Source organism: Arachis duranensis, chromosome 5, assembly GCF_000817695.3.
Source record: "Arachis duranensis cultivar V14167 chromosome 5, aradu.V14167.gnm2.J7QH, whole genome shotgun sequence".
NCBI lineage: Eukaryota > Viridiplantae > Streptophyta > Magnoliopsida > Fabales > Fabaceae > Arachis > Arachis duranensis.
The window spans coordinates 66,891,468-66,899,808 of NC_029776.3; the positions used below are offsets into that span (position 1 = coordinate 66,891,468).

The 8,341-nt window shown below is 38.6% G+C and overlaps 1 non-coding gene across 1 annotated transcript; it reads right to left on the minus strand.

The window, feature by feature from the left end:
• Window positions 1–1,022: 1,022 nt before the first annotated feature.
• LOC127748096 (small nucleolar RNA R71) lies at window positions 1,023–1,130 on the minus strand. Its single transcript, XR_008010039.1, has one exon. It is a non-coding gene; the product is annotated as a small nucleolar RNA R71 (small nucleolar RNA).
• Window positions 1,131–8,341: the final 7,211 nt, after the last annotated feature.

Consider the following 8,341-nt stretch of genomic DNA (forward strand, 5'->3'; position numbering starts at 1 on the left):
TTTTCAATCATATCTTTTCAAACATATCTTTTTCAAAAATCAAATCTTTTTAATTTCCTTTTCAAATCTTTTTCAAAATAAATTTCAATCATATCTTTTCAAACATATCTTTTTCAAAATCAATTTCAAAATCTTTTCTAACTTCTTATCTTTTCAAAATTGATTTTCAAATCTTTTTCAACTAACTAATTGACTTTTGGTTTGTTTTACTATTTCTTATCTTTTTCAAAACCACAACCATTTTTTCAAAAATTTATTTTAAATCTTATTCTTTTTATTTTCGAAAATTTCCCCCCTCACTTATCCTTTTTCTATTGAAACACTAACATTTCTCCTCCATTGTCAATTCGAACTCCATCTCTCTTTGTGTGTTCGAAACATTAGCTACCTCCTTCTTCTATTCTTATTTCCCTCTGACACCTCAAGAAATCTCTATACTGTGACATAGAGAATTCTATATTTTCTTTGTTTTTTTCTCTTTCATATGAGTAGAAACAAAGATAAAGGCATACTTGTTGAAGCTGATCCTGAACCTGAAAGGACTCTGAAGAGGAAGCTAAGAGCAGCTAAAGCACAAAACTCTAAAGAGGACCTCACTGAAATTTTCAAAAAGGAAGCAGCAAAAGAAACAATTATGGCCGAACCAAACAATAATGCAAGGAAGAGGTGATTTTACTACACCAACTTCCAACTTTTATGGAAGAAGCATCTCAATTCCTGCCATAGGAGCAAACAATTTTGAGCTAAAGCCTCAATTAGTTTCTCTACTGCAATAGAACTGCAAGTTTCATAGACTTCCATCAGAAGACCCTTAACAATTTTTAACTGAGTTCTTACAGATGTGTGATATTTTTAAGACCAATGGAGTTGATCCTGAAGTCTACAAGCTTATGCTTTTTCCTTTTGCTGTAAGAGACAGAGCTAGAACATGGTTGGACTCACAACCTAGAGATAGCCTGGACTCTTGGGATAAGCTGGTCACGGCTTTCTTAGCCAAGTTCTTTCCTCCTCAAAAGCTGAGAAAGCTTAAAGTGGATGTTCAAACCTTCAGACAGAAAGAAGGTGAATCCCTCTATGAAGCTTGGGAAAGGTACAAGCAATTGACGAAAAAGTGTCCTTCTGACATGCTTTTAGAATGGACCACATTAGATATATTCTATGATGGTTTGTCTGAATTTTCCAAGATGTCACTGGACCACTCTGCAGGTGGATCCATTCACCTAAACAAAATGCCTGTAGAAGCTCAGGAACTTATTAAAATGGTTGCAAATAACCAGTTCATGTATACCTCTGAGAGGAATCTTGTGAGTAATGGGACACCTCAAAAGAGAGGAGTTCTTAAAATTGATGCTCTGAATGCCATATTGGCTCTGAATAAAATATTGACCCAACAAGTCATTATGATCTCTCAGAGTCTGAATGGATTACAAAATGCATCCAACAGTACTAAAGAACCATCTTCTGAAGAAGAAGCTTATGATCCTGAGAACCCTGCAATGGTAGAGGTGAATTACATGGGTAAAGCCTTTGGCAACACCTATAATCCTTCATGGAAAAATCATCCAAATTTTTCATGGAAGGATCAATAGAAGCAAGGCTTCAATAATAACAATGGTGGAAGAAACAGGTTTAGCAATAGCAAACCTTTCCCATCATCATCTCAGCAACAGACAGAGCATTCTGAGCAGAATCCTTCTTGCTTAGCAAACATAGTCTCTGATCTATCTAAGGCCATTCTTAGTTTCATGACTGAAACAAGATCCTCCATTAGAAATTTGGAGGCACAAGTGGGCCAGCTGAGTAAAAGGGTTACTGAAACTCCTCCTAGCACTCTCCCAAGCAATACAGAAGAGAATCCCAAAGGAGAGTGCAAGGCCATTGACGTAATCAAAATGGCCGAACCTGAGAAGGAGGAAGAGGACGTAAATCCCAATGAGAAAGACCTCAGGGAACGTCCAGTGGTCAGTAAGGAATACCCCGATAAGAAACCAAAGGGATCTGAGGCTCATACAGAGACCATAGAGATTCCCTTGGATCTCCTTTTACCATTCATGAGCTCTGATGACTATTCATCTCCTGAAGAAGATGAAGACATTGTTGAAGAGCAAGTTGGCCAATATTTAGGAGCAATCATTAAGCTGAATGCCAAATTATTTGGTAATGAGACTTGGGAAGGTAAACCTCCCTTGCTCACCAATAAACTGAATACATTGGTTCAGCAAAATTTACCTCAAAAGAAACAGGATCATGGTAAATTCTTAATACCCTGTACCATAGGCACCATGACCTTTGAGAAAGCTCTGTGTGACCTGGGGTCAGGGATAAACATGATGCCACTCTCTGTGATGGAGAAACTGGGAATCTATGAGGTACAGGCCACCGAATTCCCATTGGAGATGGCAGATAAATCCATGAAAAAAGCTTTTGGACTAGTAGAGGACGTGCTAGTGAAGGTTGGAAGCCTTTAATTCCCTGCTGATTTCATAATCCTAGACACTGGGAGGGATGAGGATGAGTCCATCATCCTTGGAAGACCCTTCCTAGCCACTACAAGAGCTGTAATTGATGTTGATAGAGGAGAGTTAATCCTTCATGTGAATGAAGAATGTCTTGTAGTAAAGACTCAAGGTTCTCCATCTGTAGCCATGGGGAGTAAGCATGAAGAGCTTCTCTCAATACAGAGTCAAACAGAGCCCTCACATTCAAACTCTAAGTTTGGTGTTGGGAGGCCATAACCAAACTCTAAGTTTGGTGTTGAGAGATTTCAACCATACTCTGATCATCTGTGAGGCTCCATGAGAGCTCATTGTCAAGCTATTGACATTAAAGAAGCGCTTGTTGGGAGGCAACCCAATTTTATCTTAATTTTATCTATGTTATTTTATGTTTTCTTTTAGGTTGATGATCATGTGAAGTCACAAAGACACTCATAAAAATAAAGCAGAAGTAAAAAATAGCACACCCTAGAGGATTTAGGGGTAGCAAAATGGGCGTTTAAAGGCCAGAACAGGGCACCAGACTGGCGTGTAAATGCCAAAACAGAGCAGAAAGCTGGCGTGTAAATGCCAAAACAGGGCAACAACCTGGCGTTTAGATGCCAGAACAAGAAGGAAAGCTGGCGTTTAAACGCCAGAACAGGGTAGCAGACTGGCATTTAAATGCCAGGATTGCACTCTAAGGCATTTTGAACGCCAAATTAGAGTAGGGATGAGAAATCCTTGGCCCCTCAAGATCTGTAGACCCCACAGGATCCCCACCAACCTCAACTCACTCTCACCCCCCTTCACAGCTTCATTTTCACACATCACAAACACTTTCTTCACCGCTTAGCCGAACACTATACACCATCCATCTCCTCCATTTTCCTCTTCTTCTACATCTTTCCTTCTTCTTTTGCTCGAGGATGAGTAAATATTTTAAGTTTGGTGTGGTAAAAGCAATGCTTTTTGTTTTTCCATAACCATTTATGGCACCTAAGGCCAGAGAAACCTCAAGAAAGAGGAAAGGGAAGGCAATTGCTTCCACCTCCGAGTCATGAGAGATGGAGAGATTCATCTCAAGGGTCCATAGCTCAGTAGTAGAGCATTTGATTTCACATCAAGAGAGCCCACTCATGGACCTCAACAAGAGCATAAGGAAATTCCTCATCAAGAAATCCCTGAGATGCCTCAAGGGATACATTTTCCTCCACACAACTATTAGGAGCACCAAAATCACTAGGGATGGAGCAACAAAGACAAGGAAGAGACATAGAGGAGCTCAAGAGCACCATTGGTTCTTCAAGAGGAGGAAGACGCCACCCTCACTAAGGTGGACTCATTCCTTAATCTCCATGTCTATTTTTTTTCAATTTTTATGCTGTATGTTCTATCTATGTTTGTGGCTTCATTACATGATCATTAGTGTCTAGTGTCTATGCCTTAAAGCAATGAATAAATGAATCATTCACCTCTATTAAATAAAAAATGTGCTTAATTACAAAAGAACAAGAAGTACATGGATTTCAAATTTTATCCTGAAACTAGTTTAATTAGTTTGATGTGGTGGCAATACTTTTTGTTCTCTGAATGAATGTTTGAATAGTGCATGTTTTTTATCTTCTTGTTTATGCATTTTAAAGTTGTTGGCTCTTGAAAGAATGATGAACAAAGAGAAATGTTATTGATAATCTGAAAAATCATGAAATTAGTTCTTGAAGCAAGAAAAAGCAGTGAAAAAAAATGGCGAAAAAAAAGAGAGAAAAAAAGAAAAGGCAAGCAGAAAAAGCCAATAGCCCTTTGAACCAAAAGGCAAGGGTAAAAAGGATCCAAGGCTTTGAGCATTAATGGATAGGAGGGCCAAGGAAATAATATCCAGGCCTAAGCGGCTAAACCAAGTTGTCTCTAACCATGTACTTGTGGCATGCAGGTCCAAGCGAAAAGCTTGAGACTGAGTGGTTAAAGTCATGATCCAAAGCAAAAGAGTGTGCTTAAGAACTCTGGACACCTCTAACTGGGGACTTTAGCAAAGCTGAGTCACAATCTGAAAAGGTTCACCCAGTTATGTGTCTGTGGCATTTATGTATCCGGTGGTAATACTGGAAAACAAAGTGCTTAGGGCCACGGCCAAGACTCATGAAGTAGCTGTGTTCAAGAATCAACGTACTGAACTAGGAGAATCAATAACACTATCTGAAATTCTGAGTTCTTATAGATGCCAATCATTCTGAATTTCAAAGGATAAAGTAAGATGCCAATACTGTTCAGAAGCAAAAGGCTACAAGCCCCGCTCATCTAATTAGGACTAAGTTTCATTGATACTGTGGGATTCATTGTATATTCTCTTCTTTTTATCCTAATTTTTTTTTCAGTTTCTTGGGGACAAGCAACAATTTAAGTTTGGTGTTGTAATTTATACGCTTTTTGGCATTGTTTTTAGGTATTTTTAGTAGGATCTAGCTACTTTTTGGGATTTTTTATTAGTTTTTATGCAAAATTTATATTTCTAGACTTTACTATGAGTTTCTATGTTTTTCTGTGATTTCAGGTATTTTCTTGCTGAAATTGAGGGACCTGAGCAAAAATCTGATCCATAGGCTGACAAAGGACTGCTGATGCTATTAGATTTTGACCTCCCTGCACTCGAAGTAGGTTTTCTAAAGCTACAAAACTCCAAATGATGTGCTCTCAATTGTGTTGTAAAGTAGACATCCAAGGCTTTTCAGAAATATATAATGGTTCATATTTTGCTCGAGTTTTGATGACGCAAACGGGCGTTCAAACGCCCATTCTCTGCCCTATTCTAAAGTCAAAACGCTAGAACTGGCATAAAAGTTAGAGTTAAACGCCCAAACTGGCATAAAAGCTGGTGTTTAACTCCAAGGAAGACCTCTACACGTGTAAAGCTCAATGCTCAGCCCAAGCACACACCAAGTGGGCCCGGAAGTGGATTTCTGCATCATTCACCTATTTCTATAAATCCTAGTAGCTAGTTTCATTATAAATAGGACCTCTTACTACTGTATTTTCATCTTTTGATCAAGTTTTGGGGGCTGGCCATTCGGCCATGCCTAGACCTTGTTCTTATGTATTTTCAACGGTAGAGTTTCTACACACCATAGATTAAGGTATGGAGCTCTGCTGTTCCTCGAGTATTAATGCAATTACTATTGTTCTTCTATGCAATTCATTCTTATTCTTGTTCTAAGATATTCACTTGCATTTCAACTTGATGAATATGATGATCCGTGACACTCATCATCATTCTCACCTATGAACGCGTGATTGACAACCACTTGCGTTCTACTTAAGATTGAGCGTGTATCTCTTAGCCTCCATTTCAAAAGATCGGAGTCTTTGTGGTATAAGCCAGAATTATTGGTGGCCATTCCTGAGATCCGGAAAGTCTAAACCTTGTTTGTGGTATTTTGAGTAGGATCTGGGAAGGGATGACTGTGATGAGCTTCAAACTCGCGAGTGTTGGGCGTAGTGACAAACCCAAAAGGATCACTGGATTCTATTCCAACATGATCGAGAACCGACAGATGATTAGCCGTGCGGTGACAGCACATTTGGACCATTTTCACTGAGGACGGGAGGTAGCCATTGACGCCGGTGAAACCTGAACATACATCTTGCCATGGAAAGGAGTATGAAGGATTGGATGAAGGCAATAGGAAAGCAGAGATTCAAAAGGAGCAAAACATCTCTATACACTTATCTGAAATTCTCACCAATGAATTACATAAGTATCTCTATCTTTACTTTATGTTTTATTTATCTTTTAATTATGAAAACTCTATCACCCATTTTAATCCGCCTGACTGAGATTTACAAGGTGACCATAGCTTGCTTCAAGCCGACAATCTCCGTGGGATCGACCCTTACACACGTAAGGTATTACTTGGACGACCCAATGCACTTGCTGGTTAGTTGTGCGGAGTTGTGATGAAGTGTGATTCACGTTTAAGAGCACCAAGTCTATTGGCGCCATTGTGATGATCACAATTTTGTGCACCAACATGCTTAGTTTAAGTGTGGGGAGGTTTGATAAACCCAATTTTGTGGTTTATCTTGTGCTTAATTTAGGGGATTTTATCAACTTTTCTCCCATTTATTCAATGAAATAGCATGGTTTTGTAATTCTCCCTTAATTTGTGCTTGAGTGTAAAAGCATGCTTTTTAGGCCTTTAATTTGCTCGTTTTAATTCACCTTTGATGCCACTAGATGCCTTGATGTGTTTGTTAGTAAATTCAGGTTGAAACGGCTAGGAATGGATTAAAGGAGTGAAAAGAAAAGCATGCAAAGTGGAGAATTCATGGAAAATAAGGATTTGGAGTGCATTCATCGACGTGCACGTGTGGAGATGAGGTCGCTAGGCGACGCGTACGCATGACATGACGCGTACGCGTGAGAAGTGACATGCCAGAAGATGCGTACACGTGGCCCATGCGTACGCGTCACAGCAGGCACGTGACCTCATTAAAGTGAAAACGCTGGTGGTGATTTCTGAGCTTTCCAGGCCTAAATCCAACTGATTCCAGAGACTATTTCATGCAGAATTCAAGATGGATCAAGGGGGGAGCACTTAGATTAGTTATGATGAGCCTTTAGCTAGTTTTCTAGAGAGAGAAGCTCCCTCTTCTCTCTAGAATTAGGTTAGGTTTAGGTTAAATTCTCTTAGATCTAGTTTTAATTTTTTGTTTTCATCTTGGTTTCTTTACAAGTTCTTGTTCTATTGTCTTGATTTTCCTATTTCCTCTTTGTAATTTCTCATTTTGGTTACTTTTTATGTTGTTGAACTCTTGTCAATTTCCATTCTCTTTAATGCAATTTGAGGTATTTCATGTTAATTGTGCTTTCCTTAGTTGTTGTTGTTGATTCCTTGTATTGGGTAGTAGTAGATTTCATTAATTCTTGTAATTTATGATACTTTCTTTTTATGCCTTCCAAGTGTTTGACAAAATGCTTGGTTGGATGTTAGTGTAGCTTTTTTAGCATTCTTGGCTTGAAAAGAGAATTGGGTAATCTTGAGTCATTAATACCCAATTTAGATTGGTGATCTAGGGTTGTTAGTTAATATCGTTTCCATTGACTCTAATCTCTTGCTAATCCAATTAGTAGGTTGATTAGGACTTTTGGATTGGGATTAACTAGTCTTGTTTGACTTTGTCTCATGTGAAGATAATGTTGTACCTTCTTCCATTGTTAGAGATGACTAAATAAGATAAACTCTTGATAATTATTATTCTAATTAGTGACTAGGATAGAAAGCCTTAATTCTCAACCCTTGCCATGAATGTTTCTCAATAGTAATTGTGCTCTTTAGTTGTTTGATTTACATTTCTTGCACTTTTACCACCCCACCCCCTTTTGATACCATAACCAATAGTACGCATACCTCACTGCAACTCCTTGAGAACATGACCCGAGGTTGAAATACTTCGGTTATTTTTATATTGGGGTTTGTACTCGTGACAACCAATCTTTTAAATTTGATTTGGGTATTGTTAGCTGGTTGGGAACTATACTATCAATAGGAATTATTTTGTACGAAATTGCTAACCATACGAAAATACTCTTTTCAATTGGCAAGGACAAAGGTTTATCCCACTTGCGTGGCAAGGTCTGAGTGTTATCCAGCTTGCGTATTAGTTTGGCACTAACACTAGGGAAGGATGATAGTTGTATCCCGCTTGTTTGTGGTTACGGTGTGATGTGAGGATGGAGATTAATCCTGCTCATGAATTTGAGAGGTTGACGATTCCTTCCAGTTGTGCATATATCTGTATGTGAATGGGGTTATGATGAGTTATGCTTTACAAGGCTGGTTAAGATTATGACTAAGATTGAATTGAATTGA